A 15,098-nucleotide genomic window follows, 5' to 3' on the forward strand; every position below is an offset into this window, starting at 1 on the left:
TTCCAAAATCGAAAGCGACGCCGAATATCCACGCTGTTCGACCGATCACTCTGTTAAACGCGGACTATAAGATCATGGCGAGGTGCGTCGCGCACAGACTGCGGCAAGTCATGCCGCGCGTTCTCTGTGAACATCAGACGTGTGCTGTGCGTGACAGGAATATTTTTGACGCCGTTCTGGCCTATAGGGATTGTATCGGTTATGTACGCGGCAACAGAGTTCGGTCGGCAGCCATTATGTTGATCGATTTCCAGAATGCGTTTGACAGGGTTGGCCATGCCTATTTGCGGCGTGTCATGGTTGCAATGGGCTTTGGCCGTAAGTTTACCCACACGGTTCAGGGTTTTTTGCGCAATGCCACGTCGAGTGTCATCGTCAATGGGTCCCTCAGTCAGCCTATACGTCTAACTCGCTCGGTCAGACAGGGTTGCCCGTTGTCGATGACACTTTACGCTTTGGCGCTCGACCCGCTGCTGCGGTCTATCTGCCGCGAGTGTCCCGGGATCCAACTTGGGGAAGATCGCCTCACTTGTCGGGCTTATGCCGACGATCTTGGGGTGTTCTTGGGTCGGCCGGCCGATGTAGATACCCTGTACTCTGTTCTCCGGCTGTTTGAGAAGGCGACGGGGGCCGTTGTGAATGTTCACAAGACGGTTTTGCTGCCTCTTACTCCACGCATGAGCCATGTGCGTCGAAATTGGTTCAGTGTTGTGCAGCAGCACAAAGTCCTGGGGGTTATTTTATCTGATAATCCTCAGCGCATGGAGGCTCTGAATTGGCGTCCTGTCTTACATACCGTTAGGGCGGTTGTTAAAATTCATGCGGCCCGGCATTTGGCGTTCCATGACAAGGTGCATCTTATTAACACTACCATCTTAGCTCGAGCGTGGTATTTAGCACAGGTTCTCCCGGTTCCTAAGCTTCTAGCTCGCGCTATTAAACAGGCCGTGTACTGGCTCCTTTGGAAAGGGGACATTTTCAAAGTTTCATTAGCCACCTGCACCTTACATCCGGCCGATGGGGGACTCGGTCTGGTGGATTTTTCCGCCAAATGCGCGGCGCTCCTCCTCAAACGGACTACGGCCGTATTGGAGAAAGGCACCAGCAGTGCCACGGTCAGGTTGTTCACCCAATACCGCCCACCTTCCGTGGTTGCTCCGGTCTCTGTCAGCCACATACCCTTTGCGCTGAATTACGTGCGGCTTTTTTATTTTAACAGCAGCTATCTTGCGCATAGTGGCACCAGCGGGGGCCGTGTGGGCGACATTGTCCGTGCTCTGAGGGGATTACCGGCCAGAAACAAGTGGGAGTACCGCCTACCACATACTGATTGGCGGACAGTTTGGCGCAACATCACCACCCCCGTGCTTCCTGCACCTGTCAGAGCAACGTGGTATAAAGTGGTCAATGGCACGATTCCTACAAATGCTAAACTGCACTCTATTCATCTTAGTCCGTCCCCTGCATGCGAAGAGTGCCATGTCGAAGATACCATTGAACATCGTTTCGTGTGCCGTCGGTTCCGTGCTGTGTGGGACACTGCTCGGGATATGATTCGTCTCGTCAACAGGGTGTCTATAGCGCAGGTGACAGTGGCAGATGCAATCGTACCTCAGTGTAAGGCGTTTCCATCCACCAAACGCAATGCCACGATCTGGTTAATCGGCCATACCATTCATTCACTCTTTTGTCTCAAACTGACGGATCGTTTAGATTTTCTCACCTACTTATGGACAGAACACGGCAAGTACCGTGTTCGTACCGATTATGTTCTGACCTTTGCAAATTTTTTGCATGTCGCTTTGGCGCATGCTTTTGCTCTTTACCGATGTCGACTTAATTAATTCTCCCCATTCCTGCTTAAAACTGTGACGTGATAGTGAGAGAATTCGTTTAGCGATACATGTATATTCAGTATCAGGAACGAAAAATATAACGTAATCGGGAGACATTTCTCCCTTGGGAATTGCCTCGTATATGGTGTATTGCGAGGATTTTTGTTTTCCTTTCTTTATTTTCCTCTTGTTTTCCACTCTGCCCTGTTATGGTTTGGGATCGTGTTACCGCGAAGAAGCGTTTGCATGAAAGTGTTCCCTTTTTTGTGGACATTTCATTGTGTTTTACTTACTTTTACTGTCGTCGGGATTGATGGTGTGATTTTCCTAATTGAATTGCATTGTTTTCTTTTCTTTCTTGTTTATTAAGAGTGATCATCACACCTCCTTTTTTTTCCTTTTTCTTTTGTCCACGGAGTACGTCCGTGATAATGACTTCTCCGTTGCTGAATGGCGTTTTGCTTTGTGTGCTGACTGGACTTTTCTTTGACTGATTTCCGAAAGTAATATTGTTGTTTATTTTCCACTTCACGAAGCAATCGCATGTTTACTCTGATTTCCGTGAAGATCCACACCTTTCCGTTACCCCTTTCACCAACAATGCCTCAGAGGAAGGAGGCTTACTTTTCATTTTGCTTTGGTCAACGTTCTTTTTCGTTTAAGTTACATCTGGCAACGGCACTAACTATACCTGAGAAGCTCGCCGACGAAGGCGTTATTTGGAGAGCGAAAGGACGGGCTATAAGGGGAGATGGAAAAAAAAAAAAAAAAAAAAAAAAAGTTGCCAATAAAAAAAAAAAAAAAAAAAAAAGCTGCCAACGTTTTCTGTCTCGTAATCCAGAGCTCTGATTACCCGCGAAGGAAATAGCGCAGCAAAGCGTGATCGTCGCTTTCGTAAATTGTCGTAGCACAGTGCGTGGTGTAACAACAGGATTCACCGGCGCAGGTTGGTCTCATGATCGCTGGCGTTCGTCTCCACGAGATACGTCCCGAGCATGCCGTTCTACAAAGTGGAAACGTTAATTTTTGCAGTTGTCGCCAAATAGCGGGAAGGTGCTCGCTGCGTTTGCTGGAGGAGCGCTTGCGTCGTTATCCGGTGTGGTCTAGTGGCTAGGATACCTGGCTCTCACCCAGGAGGCCCGGGTTCGATTCCCGGTACCGGAAATGCGCATTTTGTTGCTCCTCTTATGCGACTTGTCCCGACTTAGCTCGACTGACGCTCCGCTGACGCTTGCAGAAAACTACGTAAAATATGGTTCGCGGCCACAAGTGACGGCGAGAGAGATGCGACACCTGTCCACCTCTTATCGAGGCACATACCTGCGGTCAACAGACTTGGAGGACTGCAAGACATTGCCACGGGCGTTGAATGCAGCTAACCACTCTGCTCAGTGTCCCAAGAGCGCAGGCACGGTCGTTTGCAGGTATGCATATGATGGAGACCGCGTGTGACACAGCTGTGGCGAGACGCAGTCGGCCGAGCTTTGCTGTTCATCGCCACTTGCAGTCGCGAGGGCTGCTTTCGGCGGTGGCTCCGTGGCCGTGATCGTCTAGTGGTTAGGACATTGCGTTGTGGCCGCAATAACCCAGGTTCGAATCCTGGTCACGGCACTTTTTAAAGTTCTGCCTTGCTGTCGCTGCAATGACGATAGTGACCCAGTGTTTGAAATCACGGTGCCCTCCTGATTGTTTGCTCATGTTCCACAGGCTGCAGGTGGCACTACCGATTCAATATCAACACGCGATGCCGCCGCACCAGAGCGCTGGCAGCTGCCTGTGTAGTTAATCTCTATTCGAAAAGTGCAGTGGTTTGAGGTTCGATGTATGAGCAACCCGTCGCAGAAGATCAGGAAGTTGTGTCGTGCACTGTTTTCTACAAATGCCACGAACACTGGTGCAGGTAGCGTGGCCGAGCGGTCTAAGGCGCTGGTTTCAGGCACCAGTCTCTTCGGAGGCGTGGGTTCGAATCCCACCGCTGCCAACGTTTTCTGTCTCGTAATCCAGAGCTCTGATTACCCGCGAAGGAAATAGCGCAGCAAAGCGTGATCGTCGCTTTCGTAAATTGTCGTAGCACAGTGCGTGGTGTAACAACAGGATTCACCGGCGCAGGTTGGTCTCATGATCGCTGGCGTTCGTCTCCACGAGATACGTCCCGAGCATGCCGTTCTACAAAGTGGAAACGTTAATTTTTGCAGTTGTCGCCAAATAGCGGGAAGGTGCTCGCTGCGTTTGCTGGAGGAGCGCTTGCGTCGTTATCCGGTGTGGTCTAGTGGCTAGGATACCTGGCTCTCACCCAGGAGGCCCGGGTTCGATTCCCGGTACCGGAAATGCGCATTTTGTTGCTCCTCTTATGCGACTTGTCCCGACTTAGCTCGACTGACGCTCCGCTGACGCTTGCAGAAAACTACGTAAAATATGGTTCGCGGCCACAAGTGACGGCGAGAGAGATGCGACACCTGTCCACCTCTTATCGAGGCACATACCTGCGGTCAACAGACTTGGAGGACTGCAAGACATTGCCACGGGCGTTGAATGCAGCTAACCACTCTGCTCAGTGTCCCAAGAGCGCAGGCACGGTCGTTTGCAGGTATGCATATGATGGAGACCGCGTGTGACACAGCTGTGGCGAGACGCAGTCGGCCGAGCTTTGCTGTTCATCGCCACTTGCAGTCGCGAGGGCTGCTTTCGGCGGTGGCTCCGTGGCCGTGATCGTCTAGTGGTTAGGACATTGCGTTGTGGCCGCAATAACCCAGGTTCGAATCCTGGTCACGGCACTTTTTAAAGTTCTGCCTTGCTGTCGCTGCAATGACGATAGTGACCCAGTGTTTGAAATCACGGTGCCCTCCTGATTGTTTGCTCATGTTCCACAGGCTGCAGGTGGCACTACCGATTCAATATCAACACGCGATGCCGCCGCACCAGAGCGCTGGCAGCTGCCTGTGTAGTTAATCTCTATTCGAAAAGTGCAGTGGTTTGAGGTTCGATGTATGAGCAACCCGTCGCAGAAGATCAGGAAGTTGTGTCGTGCACTGTTTTCTACAAATGCCACGAACACTGGTGCAGGTAGCGTGGCCGAGCGGTCTAAGGCGCTGGTTTCAGGCACCAGTCTCTTCGGAGGCGTGGGTTCGAATCCCACCGCTGCCAACGTTTTCTGTCTCGTAATCCAGAGCTCTGATTACCCGCGAAGGAAATAGCGCAGCAAAGCGTGATCGTCGCTTTCGTAAATTGTCGTAGCACAGTGCGTGGTGTAACAACAGGATTCACCGGCGCAGGTTGGTCTCATGATCGCTGGCGTTCGTCTCCACGAGATACGTCCCGAGCATGCCGTTCTACAAAGTGGAAACGTTAATTTTTGCAGTTGTCGCCAAATAGCGGGAAGGTGCTCGCTGCGTTTGCTGGAGGAGCGCTTGCGTCGTTATCCGGTGTGGTCTAGTGGCTAGGATACCTGGCTCTCACCCAGGAGGCCCGGGTTCGATTCCCGGTACCGGAAATGCGCATTTTGTTGCTCCTCTTATGCGACTTGTCCCGACTTAGCTCGACTGACGCTCCGCTGACGCTTGCAGAAAACTACGTAAAATATGGTTCGCGGCCACAAGTGACGGCGAGAGAGATGCGACACCTGTCCACCTCTTATCGAGGCACATACCTGCGGTCAACAGACTTGGAGGACTGCAAGACATTGCCACGGGCGTTGAATGCAGCTAACCACTCTGCTCAGTGTCCCAAGAGCGCAGGCACGGTCGTTTGCAGGTATGCATATGATGGAGACCGCGTGTGACACAGCTGTGGCGAGACGCAGTCGGCCGAGCTTTGCTGTTCATCGCCACTTGCAGTCGCGAGGGCTGCTTTCGGCGGTGGCTCCGTGGCCGTGATCGTCTAGTGGTTAGGACATTGCGTTGTGGCCGCAATAACCCAGGTTCGAATCCTGGTCACGGCACTTTTTAAAGTTCTGCCTTGCTGTCGCTGCAATGACGATAGTGACCCAGTGTTTGAAATCACGGTGCCCTCCTGATTGTTTGCTCATGTTCCACAGGCTGCAGGTGGCACTACCGATTCAATATCAACACGCGATGCCGCCGCACCAGAGCGCTGGCAGCTGCCTGTGTAGTTAATCTCTATTCGAAAAGTGCAGTGGTTTGAGGTTCGATGTATGAGCAACCCGTCGCAGAAGATCAGGAAGTTGTGTCGTGCACTGTTTTCTACAAATGCCACGAACACTGGTGCAGGTAGCGTGGCCGAGCGGTCTAAGGCGCTGGTTTCAGGCACCAGTCTCTTCGGAGGCGTGGGTTCGAATCCCACCGCTGCCAACGTTTTCTGTCTCGTAATCCAGAGCTCTGATTACCCGCGAAGGAAATAGCGCAGCAAAGCGTGATCGTCGCTTTCGTAAATTGTCGTAGCACAGTGCGTGGTGTAACAACAGGATTCACCGGCGCAGGTTGGTCTCATGATCGCTGGCGTTCGTCTCCACGAGATACGTCCCGAGCATGCCGTTCTACAAAGTGGAAACGTTAATTTTTGCAGTTGTCGCCAAATAGCGGGAAGGTGCTCGCTGCGTTTGCTGGAGGAGCGCTTGCGTCGTTATCCGGTGTGGTCTAGTGGCTAGGATACCTGGCTCTCACCCAGGAGGCCCGGGTTCGATTCCCGGTACCGGAAATGCGCATTTTGTTGCTCCTCTTATGCGACTTGTCCCGACTTAGCTCGACTGACGCTCCGCTGACGCTTGCAGAAAACTACGTAAAATATGGTTCGCGGCCACAAGTGACGGCGAGAGAGATGCGACACCTGTCCACCTCTTATCGAGGCACATACCTGCGGTCAACAGACTTGGAGGACTGCAAGACATTGCCACGGGCGTTGAATGCAGCTAACCACTCTGCTCAGTGTCCCAAGAGCGCAGGCACGGTCGTTTGCAGGTATGCATATGATGGAGACCGCGTGTGACACAGCTGTGGCGAGACGCAGTCGGCCGAGCTTTGCTGTTCATCGCCACTTGCAGTCGCGAGGGCTGCTTTCGGCGGTGGCTCCGTGGCCGTGATCGTCTAGTGGTTAGGACATTGCGTTGTGGCCGCAATAACCCAGGTTCGAATCCTGGTCACGGCACTTTTTAAAGTTCTGCCTTGCTGTCGCTGCAATGACGATAGTGACCCAGTGTTTGAAATCACGGTGCCCTCCTGATTGTTTGCTCATGTTCCACAGGCTGCAGGTGGCACTACCGATTCAATATCAACACGCGATGCCGCCGCACCAGAGCGCTGGCAGCTGCCTGTGTAGTTAATCTCTATTCGAAAAGTGCAGTGGTTTGAGGTTCGATGTATGAGCAACCCGTCGCAGAAGATCAGGAAGTTGTGTCGTGCACTGTTTTCTACAAATGCCACGAACACTGGTGCAGGTAGCGTGGCCGAGCGGTCTAAGGCGCTGGTTTCAGGCACCAGTCTCTTCGGAGGCGTGGGTTCGAATCCCACCGCTGCCAACGTTTTCTGTCTCGTAATCCAGAGCTCTGATTACCCGCGAAGGAAATAGCGCAGCAAAGCGTGATCGTCGCTTTCGTAAATTGTCGTAGCACAGTGCGTGGTGTAACAACAGGATTCACCGGCGCAGGTTGGTCTCATGATCGCTGGCGTTCGTCTCCACGAGATACGTCCCGAGCATGCCGTTCTACAAAGTGGAAACGTTAATTTTTGCAGTTGTCGCCAAATAGCGGGAAGGTGCTCGCTGCGTTTGCTGGAGGAGCGCTTGCGTCGTTATCCGGTGTGGTCTAGTGGCTAGGATACCTGGCTCTCACCCAGGAGGCCCGGGTTCGATTCCCGGTACCGGAAATGCGCATTTTGTTGCTCCTCTTATGCGACTTGTCCCGACTTAGCTCGACTGACGCTCCGCTGACGCTTGCAGAAAACTACGTAAAATATGGTTCGCGGCCACAAGTGACGGCGAGAGAGATGCGACACCTGTCCACCTCTTATCGAGGCACATACCTGCGGTCAACAGACTTGGAGGACTGCAAGACATTGCCACGGGCGTTGAATGCAGCTAACCACTCTGCTCAGTGTCCCAAGAGCGCAGGCACGGTCGTTTGCAGGTATGCATATGATGGAGACCGCGTGTGACACAGCTGTGGCGAGACGCAGTCGGCCGAGCTTTGCTGTTCATCGCCACTTGCAGTCGCGAGGGCTGCTTTCGGCGGTGGCTCCGTGGCCGTGATCGTCTAGTGGTTAGGACATTGCGTTGTGGCCGCAATAACCCAGGTTCGAATCCTGGTCACGGCACTTTTTAAAGTTCTGCCTTGCTGTCGCTGCAATGACGATAGTGACCCAGTGTTTGAAATCACGGTGCCCTCCTGATTGTTTGCTCATGTTCCACAGGCTGCAGGTGGCACTACCGATTCAATATCAACACGCGATGCCGCCGCACCAGAGCGCTGGCAGCTGCCTGTGTAGTTAATCTCTATTCGAAAAGTGCAGTGGTTTGAGGTTCGATGTATGAGCAACCCGTCGCAGAAGATCAGGAAGTTGTGTCGTGCACTGTTTTCTACAAATGCCACGAACACTGGTGCAGGTAGCGTGGCCGAGCGGTCTAAGGCGCTGGTTTCAGGCACCAGTCTCTTCGGAGGCGTGGGTTCGAATCCCACCGCTGCCAACGTTTTCTGTCTCGTAATCCAGAGCTCTGATTACCCGCGAAGGAAATAGCGCAGCAAAGCGTGATCGTCGCTTTCGTAAATTGTCGTAGCACAGTGCGTGGTGTAACAACAGGATTCACCGGCGCAGGTTGGTCTCATGATCGCTGGCGTTCGTCTCCACGAGATACGTCCCGAGCATGCCGTTCTACAAAGTGGAAACGTTAATTTTTGCAGTTGTCGCCAAATAGCGGGAAGGTGCTCGCTGCGTTTGCTGGAGGAGCGCTTGCGTCGTTATCCGGTGTGGTCTAGTGGCTAGGATACCTGGCTCTCACCCAGGAGGCCCGGGTTCGATTCCCGGTACCGGAAATGCGCATTTTGTTGCTCCTCTTATGCGACTTGTCCCGACTTAGCTCGACTGACGCTCCGCTGACGCTTGCAGAAAACTACGTAAAATATGGTTCGCGGCCACAAGTGACGGCGAGAGAGATGCGACACCTGTCCACCTCTTATCGAGGCACATACCTGCGGTCAACAGACTTGGAGGACTGCAAGACATTGCCACGGGCGTTGAATGCAGCTAACCACTCTGCTCAGTGTCCCAAGAGCGCAGGCACGGTCGTTTGCAGGTATGCATATGATGGAGACCGCGTGTGACACAGCTGTGGCGAGACGCAGTCGGCCGAGCTTTGCTGTTCATCGCCACTTGCAGTCGCGAGGGCTGCTTTCGGCGGTGGCTCCGTGGCCGTGATCGTCTAGTGGTTAGGACATTGCGTTGTGGCCGCAATAACCCAGGTTCGAATCCTGGTCACGGCACTTTTTAAAGTTCTGCCTTGCTGTCGCTGCAATGACGATAGTGACCCAGTGTTTGAAATCACGGTGCCCTCCTGATTGTTTGCTCATGTTCCACAGGCTGCAGGTGGCACTACCGATTCAATATCAACACGCGATGCCGCCGCACCAGAGCGCTGGCAGCTGCCTGTGTAGTTAATCTCTATTCGAAAAGTGCAGTGGTTTGAGGTTCGATGTATGAGCAACCCGTCGCAGAAGATCAGGAAGTTGTGTCGTGCACTGTTTTCTACAAATGCCACGAACACTGGTGCAGGTAGCGTGGCCGAGCGGTCTAAGGCGCTGGTTTCAGGCACCAGTCTCTTCGGAGGCGTGGGTTCGAATCCCACCGCTGCCAACGTTTTCTGTCTCGTAATCCAGAGCTCTGATTACCCGCGAAGGAAATAGCGCAGCAAAGCGTGATCGTCGCTTTCGTAAATTGTCGTAGCACAGTGCGTGGTGTAACAACAGGATTCACCGGCGCAGGTTGGTCTCATGATCGCTGGCGTTCGTCTCCACGAGATACGTCCCGAGCATGCCGTTCTACAAAGTGGAAACGTTAATTTTTGCAGTTGTCGCCAAATAGCGGGAAGGTGCTCGCTGCGTTTGCTGGAGGAGCGCTTGCGTCGTTATCCGGTGTGGTCTAGTGGCTAGGATACCTGGCTCTCACCCAGGAGGCCCGGGTTCGATTCCCGGTACCGGAAATGCGCATTTTGTTGCTCCTCTTATGCGACTTGTCCCGACTTAGCTCGACTGACGCTCCGCTGACGCTTGCAGAAAACTACGTAAAATATGGTTCGCGGCCACAAGTAACGGCGAGAGAGATGCGACACCTGTCCACCTCTTATCGAGGCACATACCTGCGGTCAACAGACTTGGAGGACTGCAAGACATTGCCACGGGCGTTGAATGCAGCTAACCACTCTGCTCAGTGTCCCAAGAGCGCAGGCACGGTCGTTTGCAGGTATGCATATGATGGAGACCGCGTGTGACACAGCTGTGGCGAGACGCAGTCGGCCGAGCTTTGCTGTTCATCGCCACTTGCAGTCGCGAGGGCTGCTTTCGGCGGTGGCTCCGTGGCCGTGATCGTCTAGTGGTTAGGACATTGCGTTGTGGCCGCAATAACCCAGGTTCGAATCCTGGTCACGGCACTTTTTAAAGTTCTGCCTTGCTGTCGCTGCAATGACGATAGTGACCCAGTGTTTGAAATCACGGTGCCCTCCTGATTGTTTGCTCATGTTCCACAGGCTGCAGGTGGCACTACCGATTCAATATCAACACGCGATGCCGCCGCACCAGAGCGCTGGCAGCTGCCTGTGTAGTTAATCTCTATTCGAAAAGTGCAGTGGTTTGAGGTTCGATGTATGAGCAACCCGTCGCAGAAGATCAGGAAGTTGTGTCGTGCACTGTTTTCTACAAATGCCACGAACACTGGTGCAGGTAGCGTGGCCGAGCGGTCTAAGGCGCTGGTTTCAGGCACCAGTCTCTTCGGAGGCGTGGGTTCGAATCCCACCGCTGCCAACGTTTTCTGTCTCGTAATCCAGAGCTCTGATTACCCGCGAAGGAAATAGCGCAGCAAAGCGTGATCGTCGCTTTCGTAAATTGTCGTAGCACAGTGCGTGGTGTAACAACAGGATTCACCGGCGCAGGTTGGTCTCATGATCGCTGGCGTTCGTCTCCACGAGATACGTCCCGAGCATGCCGTTCTACAAAGTGGAAACGTTAATTTTTGCAGTTGTCGCCAAATAGCGGGAAGGTGCTCGCTGCGTTTGCTGGAGGAGCGCTTGCGTCGTTATCCGGTGTGGTCTAGTGGCTAGGATACCTGGCTCTCACCCAGGAGGCCCGGGTTCGATTCCCGGTACCGGAAATGCGCATTTTGTTGCTCCTCTTATGCGACTTGTCCCGACTTAGCTCGACTGACGCTCCGCTGACGCTTGCAGAAAACTACGTAAAATATGGTTCGCGGCCACAAGTGACGGCGAGAGAGATGCGACACCTGTCCACCTCTTATCGAGGCACATACCTGCGGTCAACAGACTTGGAGGACTGCAAGACATTGCCACGGGCGTTGAATGCAGCTAACCACTCTGCTCAGTGTCCCAAGAGCGCAGGCACGGTCGTTTGCAGGTATGCATATGATGGAGACCGCGTGTGACACAGCTGTGGCGAGACGCAGTCGGCCGAGCTTTGCTGTTCATCGCCACTTGCAGTCGCGAGGGCTGCTTTCGGCGGTGGCTCCGTGGCCGTGATCGTCTAGTGGTTAGGACATTGCGTTGTGGCCGCAATAACCCAGGTTCGAATCCTGGTCACGGCACTTTTTAAAGTTCTGCCTTGCTGTCGCTGCAATGACGATAGTGACCCAGTGTTTGAAATCACGGTGCCCTCCTGATTGTTTGCTCATGTTCCACAGGCTGCAGGTGGCACTACCGATTCAATATCAACACGCGATGCCGCCGCACCAGAGCGCTGGCAGCTGCCTGTGTAGTTAATCTCTATTCGAAAAGTGCAGTGGTTTGAGGTTCGATGTATGAGCAACCCGTCGCAGAAGATCAGGAAGTTGTGTCGTGCACTGTTTTCTACAAATGCCACGAACACTGGTGCAGGTAGCGTGGCCGAGCGGTCTAAGGCGCTGGTTTCAGGCACCAGTCTCTTCGGAGGCGTGGGTTCGAATCCCACCGCTGCCAACGTTTTCTGTCTCGTAATCCAGAGCTCTGATTACCCGCGAAGGAAATAGCGCAGCAAAGCGTGATCGTCGCTTTCGTAAATTGTCGTAGCACAGTGCGTGGTGTAACAACAGGATTCACCGGCGCAGGTTGGTCTCATGATCGCTGGCGTTCGTCTCCACGAGATACGTCCCGAGCATGCCGTTCTACAAAGTGGAAACGTTAATTTTTGCAGTTGTCGCCAAATAGCGGGAAGGTGCTCGCTGCGTTTGCTGGAGGAGCGCTTGCGTCGTTATCCGGTGTGGTCTAGTGGCTAGGATACCTGGCTCTCACCCAGGAGGCCCGGGTTCGATTCCCGGTACCGGAAATGCGCATTTTGTTGCTCCTCTTATGCGACTTGTCCCGACTTAGCTCGACTGACGCTCCGCTGACGCTTGCAGAAAACTACGTAAAATATGGTTCGCGGCCACAAGTGACGGCGAGAGAGATGCGACACCTGTCCACCTCTTATCGAGGCACATACCTGCGGTCAACAGACTTGGAGGACTGCAAGACATTGCCACGGGCGTTGAATGCAGCTAACCACTCTGCTCAGTGTCCCAAGAGCGCAGGCACGGTCGTTTGCAGGTATGCATATGATGGAGACCGCGTGTGACACAGCTGTGGCGAGACGCAGTCGGCCGAGCTTTGCTGTTCATCGCCACTTGCAGTCGCGAGGGCTGCTTTCGGCGGTGGCTCCGTGGCCGTGATCGTCTAGTGGTTAGGACATTGCGTTGTGGCCGCAATAACCCAGGTTCGAATCCTGGTCACGGCACTTTTTAAAGTTCTGCCTTGCTGTCGCTGCAATGACGATAGTGACCCAGTGTTTGAAATCACGGTGCCCTCCTGATTGTTTGCTCATGTTCCACAGGCTGCAGGTGGCACTACCGATTCAATATCAACACGCGATGCCGCCGCACCAGAGCGCTGGCAGCTGCCTGTGTAGTTAATCTCTATTCGAAAAGTGCAGTGGTTTGAGGTTCGATGTATGAGCAACCCGTCGCAGAAGATCAGGAAGTTGTGTCGTGCACTGTTTTCTACAAATGCCACGAACACTGGTGCAGGTAGCGTGGCCGAGCGGTCTAAGGCGCTGGTTTCAGGCACCAGTCTCTTCGGAGGCGTGGGTTCGAATCCCACCGCTGCCAACGTTTTCTGTCTCGTAATCCAGAGCTCTGATTACCCGCGAAGGAAATAGCGCAGCAAAGCGTGATCGTCGCTTTCGTAAATTGTCGTAGCACAGTGCGTGGTGTAACAACAGGATTCACCGGCGCAGGTTGGTCTCATGATCGCTGGCGTTCGTCTCCACGAGATACGTCCCGAGCATGCCGTTCTACAAAGTGGAAACGTTAATTTTTGCAGTTGTCGCCAAATAGCGGGAAGGTGCTCGCTGCGTTTGCTGGAGGAGCGCTTGCGTCGTTATCCGGTGTGGTCTAGTGGCTAGGATACCTGGCTCTCACCCAGGAGGCCCGGGTTCGATTCCCGGTACCGGAAATGCGCATTTTGTTGCTCCTCTTATGCGACTTGTCCCGACTTAGCTCGACTGACGCTCCGCTGACGCTTGCAGAAAACTACGTAAAATATGGTTCGCGGCCACAAGTGACGGCGAGAGAGATGCGACACCTGTCCACCTCTTATCGAGGCACATACCTGCGGTCAACAGACTTGGAGGACTGCAAGACATTGCCACGGGCGTTGAATGCAGCTAACCACTCTGCTCAGTGTCCCAAGAGCGCAGGCACGGTCGTTTGCAGGTATGCATATGATGGAGACCGCGTGTGACACAGCTGTGGCGAGACGCAGTCGGCCGAGCTTTGCTGTTCATCGCCACTTGCAGTCGCGAGGGCTGCTTTCGGCGGTGGCTCCGTGGCCGTGATCGTCTAGTGGTTAGGACATTGCGTTGTGGCCGCAATAACCCAGGTTCGAATCCTGGTCACGGCACTTTTTAAAGTTCTGCCTTGCTGTCGCTGCAATGACGATAGTGACCCAGTGTTTGAAATCACGGTGCCCTCCTGATTGTTTGCTCATGTTCCACAGGCTGCAGGTGGCACTACCGATTCAATATCAACACGCGATGCCGCCGCACCAGAGCGCTGGCAGCTGCCTGTGTAGTTAATCTCTATTCGAAAAGTGCAGTGGTTTGAGGTTCGATGTATGAGCAACCCGTCGCAGAAGATCAGGAAGTTGTGTCGTGCACTGTTTTCTACAAATGCCACGAACACTGGTGCAGGTAGCGTGGCCGAGCGGTCTAAGGCGCTGGTTTCAGGCACCAGTCTCTTCGGAGGCGTGGGTTCGAATCCCACCGCTGCCAACGTTTTCTGTCTCGTAATCCAGAGCTCTGATTACCCGCGAAGGAAATAGCGCAGCAAAGCGTGATCGTCGCTTTCGTAAATTGTCGTAGCACAGTGCGTGGTGTAACAACAGGATTCACCGGCGCAGGTTGGTCTCATGATCGCTGGCGTTCGTCTCCACGAGATACGTCCCGAGCATGCCGTTCTACAAAGTGGAAACGTTAATTTTTGCAGTTGTCGCCAAATAGCGGGAAGGTGCTCGCTGCGTTTGCTGGAGGAGCGCTTGCGTCGTTATCCGGTGTGGTCTAGTGGCTAGGATACCTGGCTCTCACCCAGGAGGCCCGGGTTCGATTCCCGGTACCGGAAATGCGCATTTTGTTGCTCCTCTTATGCGACTTGTCCCGACTTAGCTCGACTGACGCTCCGCTGACGCTTGCAGAAAACTACGTAAAATATGGTTCGCGGCCACAAGTGACGGCGAGAGAGATGCGACACCTGTCCACCTCTTATCGAGGCACATACCTGCGGTCAACAGACTTGGAGGACTGCAAGACATTGCCACGGGCGTTGAATGCAGCTAACCACTCTGCTCAGTGTCCCAAGAGCGCAGGCACGGTCGTTTGCAGGTATGCATATGATGGAGACCGCGTGTGACACAGCTGTGGCGAGACGCAGTCGGCCGAGCTTTGCTGTTCATCGCCACTTGCAGTCGCGAGGGCTGCTTTCGGCGGTGGCTCCGTGGCCGTGATCGTCTAGTGGTTAGGACATTGCGTTGTGGCCGCAATAACCCAGGTTCGAATCCTGGTCACGGCACTTTTTAAAGTTCTGCCTTGCT

The 15,098-nt window shown here is 53.7% G+C and overlaps 32 non-coding genes across 32 annotated transcripts; all 32 read left to right on the forward strand.

The window, feature by feature from the left end:
- Positions 1–2,927: 2,927 nt before the first annotated feature.
- On the forward strand, positions 2,928–2,999 carry Trnae-cuc (transfer RNA glutamic acid (anticodon CUC)). Its single transcript has one exon. It is a non-coding gene; the product is annotated as a tRNA-Glu (tRNA).
- Positions 3,000–3,374: 375 nt separating this feature from the next.
- Positions 3,375–3,446, forward strand: Trnah-gug (transfer RNA histidin (anticodon GUG)). Its single transcript has one exon. It is a non-coding gene; the product is annotated as a tRNA-His (tRNA).
- Positions 3,447–3,734: 288 nt separating this feature from the next.
- Positions 3,735–3,816, forward strand: Trnal-cag (transfer RNA leucine (anticodon CAG)). The gene has a single exon. It is a non-coding gene; the product is annotated as a tRNA-Leu (tRNA).
- Positions 3,817–4,090: 274 nt separating this feature from the next.
- Trnae-cuc (transfer RNA glutamic acid (anticodon CUC)) lies at positions 4,091–4,162 on the forward strand. Its single transcript has one exon. It is a non-coding gene; the product is annotated as a tRNA-Glu (tRNA).
- A 375-nt stretch (positions 4,163–4,537) lies between these two features.
- Trnah-gug (transfer RNA histidin (anticodon GUG)) lies at positions 4,538–4,609 on the forward strand. Its single transcript has one exon. It is a non-coding gene; the product is annotated as a tRNA-His (tRNA).
- Positions 4,610–4,897: 288 nt separating this feature from the next.
- Trnal-cag (transfer RNA leucine (anticodon CAG)) lies at positions 4,898–4,979 on the forward strand. Its single transcript has one exon. It is a non-coding gene; the product is annotated as a tRNA-Leu (tRNA).
- Positions 4,980–5,253: 274 nt separating this feature from the next.
- Trnae-cuc (transfer RNA glutamic acid (anticodon CUC)) lies at positions 5,254–5,325 on the forward strand. Its single transcript has one exon. It is a non-coding gene; the product is annotated as a tRNA-Glu (tRNA).
- Positions 5,326–5,700: 375 nt separating this feature from the next.
- Positions 5,701–5,772, forward strand: Trnah-gug (transfer RNA histidin (anticodon GUG)). The gene has a single exon. It is a non-coding gene; the product is annotated as a tRNA-His (tRNA).
- Positions 5,773–6,060: 288 nt separating this feature from the next.
- Trnal-cag (transfer RNA leucine (anticodon CAG)) lies at positions 6,061–6,142 on the forward strand. The gene has a single exon. It is a non-coding gene; the product is annotated as a tRNA-Leu (tRNA).
- A 274-nt stretch (positions 6,143–6,416) lies between these two features.
- Positions 6,417–6,488, forward strand: Trnae-cuc (transfer RNA glutamic acid (anticodon CUC)). Its single transcript has one exon. It is a non-coding gene; the product is annotated as a tRNA-Glu (tRNA).
- Positions 6,489–6,863: 375 nt separating this feature from the next.
- On the forward strand, positions 6,864–6,935 carry Trnah-gug (transfer RNA histidin (anticodon GUG)). The gene has a single exon. It is a non-coding gene; the product is annotated as a tRNA-His (tRNA).
- Positions 6,936–7,223: 288 nt separating this feature from the next.
- Positions 7,224–7,305, forward strand: Trnal-cag (transfer RNA leucine (anticodon CAG)). Its single transcript has one exon. It is a non-coding gene; the product is annotated as a tRNA-Leu (tRNA).
- Positions 7,306–7,579: 274 nt separating this feature from the next.
- On the forward strand, positions 7,580–7,651 carry Trnae-cuc (transfer RNA glutamic acid (anticodon CUC)). The gene has a single exon. It is a non-coding gene; the product is annotated as a tRNA-Glu (tRNA).
- A 375-nt stretch (positions 7,652–8,026) lies between these two features.
- Positions 8,027–8,098, forward strand: Trnah-gug (transfer RNA histidin (anticodon GUG)). Its single transcript has one exon. It is a non-coding gene; the product is annotated as a tRNA-His (tRNA).
- Positions 8,099–8,386: 288 nt separating this feature from the next.
- On the forward strand, positions 8,387–8,468 carry Trnal-cag (transfer RNA leucine (anticodon CAG)). Its single transcript has one exon. It is a non-coding gene; the product is annotated as a tRNA-Leu (tRNA).
- Positions 8,469–8,742: 274 nt separating this feature from the next.
- Trnae-cuc (transfer RNA glutamic acid (anticodon CUC)) lies at positions 8,743–8,814 on the forward strand. The gene has a single exon. It is a non-coding gene; the product is annotated as a tRNA-Glu (tRNA).
- Positions 8,815–9,189: 375 nt separating this feature from the next.
- Positions 9,190–9,261, forward strand: Trnah-gug (transfer RNA histidin (anticodon GUG)). The gene has a single exon. It is a non-coding gene; the product is annotated as a tRNA-His (tRNA).
- A 288-nt stretch (positions 9,262–9,549) lies between these two features.
- Trnal-cag (transfer RNA leucine (anticodon CAG)) lies at positions 9,550–9,631 on the forward strand. Its single transcript has one exon. It is a non-coding gene; the product is annotated as a tRNA-Leu (tRNA).
- A 274-nt stretch (positions 9,632–9,905) lies between these two features.
- Trnae-cuc (transfer RNA glutamic acid (anticodon CUC)) lies at positions 9,906–9,977 on the forward strand. Its single transcript has one exon. It is a non-coding gene; the product is annotated as a tRNA-Glu (tRNA).
- Positions 9,978–10,352: 375 nt separating this feature from the next.
- On the forward strand, positions 10,353–10,424 carry Trnah-gug (transfer RNA histidin (anticodon GUG)). Its single transcript has one exon. It is a non-coding gene; the product is annotated as a tRNA-His (tRNA).
- Positions 10,425–10,712: 288 nt separating this feature from the next.
- Positions 10,713–10,794, forward strand: Trnal-cag (transfer RNA leucine (anticodon CAG)). Its single transcript has one exon. It is a non-coding gene; the product is annotated as a tRNA-Leu (tRNA).
- Positions 10,795–11,068: 274 nt separating this feature from the next.
- Trnae-cuc (transfer RNA glutamic acid (anticodon CUC)) lies at positions 11,069–11,140 on the forward strand. Its single transcript has one exon. It is a non-coding gene; the product is annotated as a tRNA-Glu (tRNA).
- A 375-nt stretch (positions 11,141–11,515) lies between these two features.
- Trnah-gug (transfer RNA histidin (anticodon GUG)) lies at positions 11,516–11,587 on the forward strand. Its single transcript has one exon. It is a non-coding gene; the product is annotated as a tRNA-His (tRNA).
- A 288-nt stretch (positions 11,588–11,875) lies between these two features.
- On the forward strand, positions 11,876–11,957 carry Trnal-cag (transfer RNA leucine (anticodon CAG)). Its single transcript has one exon. It is a non-coding gene; the product is annotated as a tRNA-Leu (tRNA).
- Positions 11,958–12,231: 274 nt separating this feature from the next.
- Trnae-cuc (transfer RNA glutamic acid (anticodon CUC)) lies at positions 12,232–12,303 on the forward strand. Its single transcript has one exon. It is a non-coding gene; the product is annotated as a tRNA-Glu (tRNA).
- Positions 12,304–12,678: 375 nt separating this feature from the next.
- Trnah-gug (transfer RNA histidin (anticodon GUG)) lies at positions 12,679–12,750 on the forward strand. Its single transcript has one exon. It is a non-coding gene; the product is annotated as a tRNA-His (tRNA).
- Positions 12,751–13,038: 288 nt separating this feature from the next.
- On the forward strand, positions 13,039–13,120 carry Trnal-cag (transfer RNA leucine (anticodon CAG)). The gene has a single exon. It is a non-coding gene; the product is annotated as a tRNA-Leu (tRNA).
- Positions 13,121–13,394: 274 nt separating this feature from the next.
- On the forward strand, positions 13,395–13,466 carry Trnae-cuc (transfer RNA glutamic acid (anticodon CUC)). Its single transcript has one exon. It is a non-coding gene; the product is annotated as a tRNA-Glu (tRNA).
- A 375-nt stretch (positions 13,467–13,841) lies between these two features.
- Trnah-gug (transfer RNA histidin (anticodon GUG)) lies at positions 13,842–13,913 on the forward strand. The gene has a single exon. It is a non-coding gene; the product is annotated as a tRNA-His (tRNA).
- Positions 13,914–14,201: 288 nt separating this feature from the next.
- Positions 14,202–14,283, forward strand: Trnal-cag (transfer RNA leucine (anticodon CAG)). Its single transcript has one exon. It is a non-coding gene; the product is annotated as a tRNA-Leu (tRNA).
- Positions 14,284–14,557: 274 nt separating this feature from the next.
- Trnae-cuc (transfer RNA glutamic acid (anticodon CUC)) lies at positions 14,558–14,629 on the forward strand. The gene has a single exon. It is a non-coding gene; the product is annotated as a tRNA-Glu (tRNA).
- A 375-nt stretch (positions 14,630–15,004) lies between these two features.
- Positions 15,005–15,076, forward strand: Trnah-gug (transfer RNA histidin (anticodon GUG)). The gene has a single exon. It is a non-coding gene; the product is annotated as a tRNA-His (tRNA).
- The last annotated feature ends 22 nt before the right edge of the window (positions 15,077–15,098 follow it).

Source organism: Schistocerca gregaria, unplaced genomic scaffold, assembly GCF_023897955.1.
Source record: "Schistocerca gregaria isolate iqSchGreg1 unplaced genomic scaffold, iqSchGreg1.2 ptg001422l, whole genome shotgun sequence".
NCBI classification, from domain to species: domain Eukaryota; kingdom Metazoa; phylum Arthropoda; class Insecta; order Orthoptera; family Acrididae; genus Schistocerca; species Schistocerca gregaria.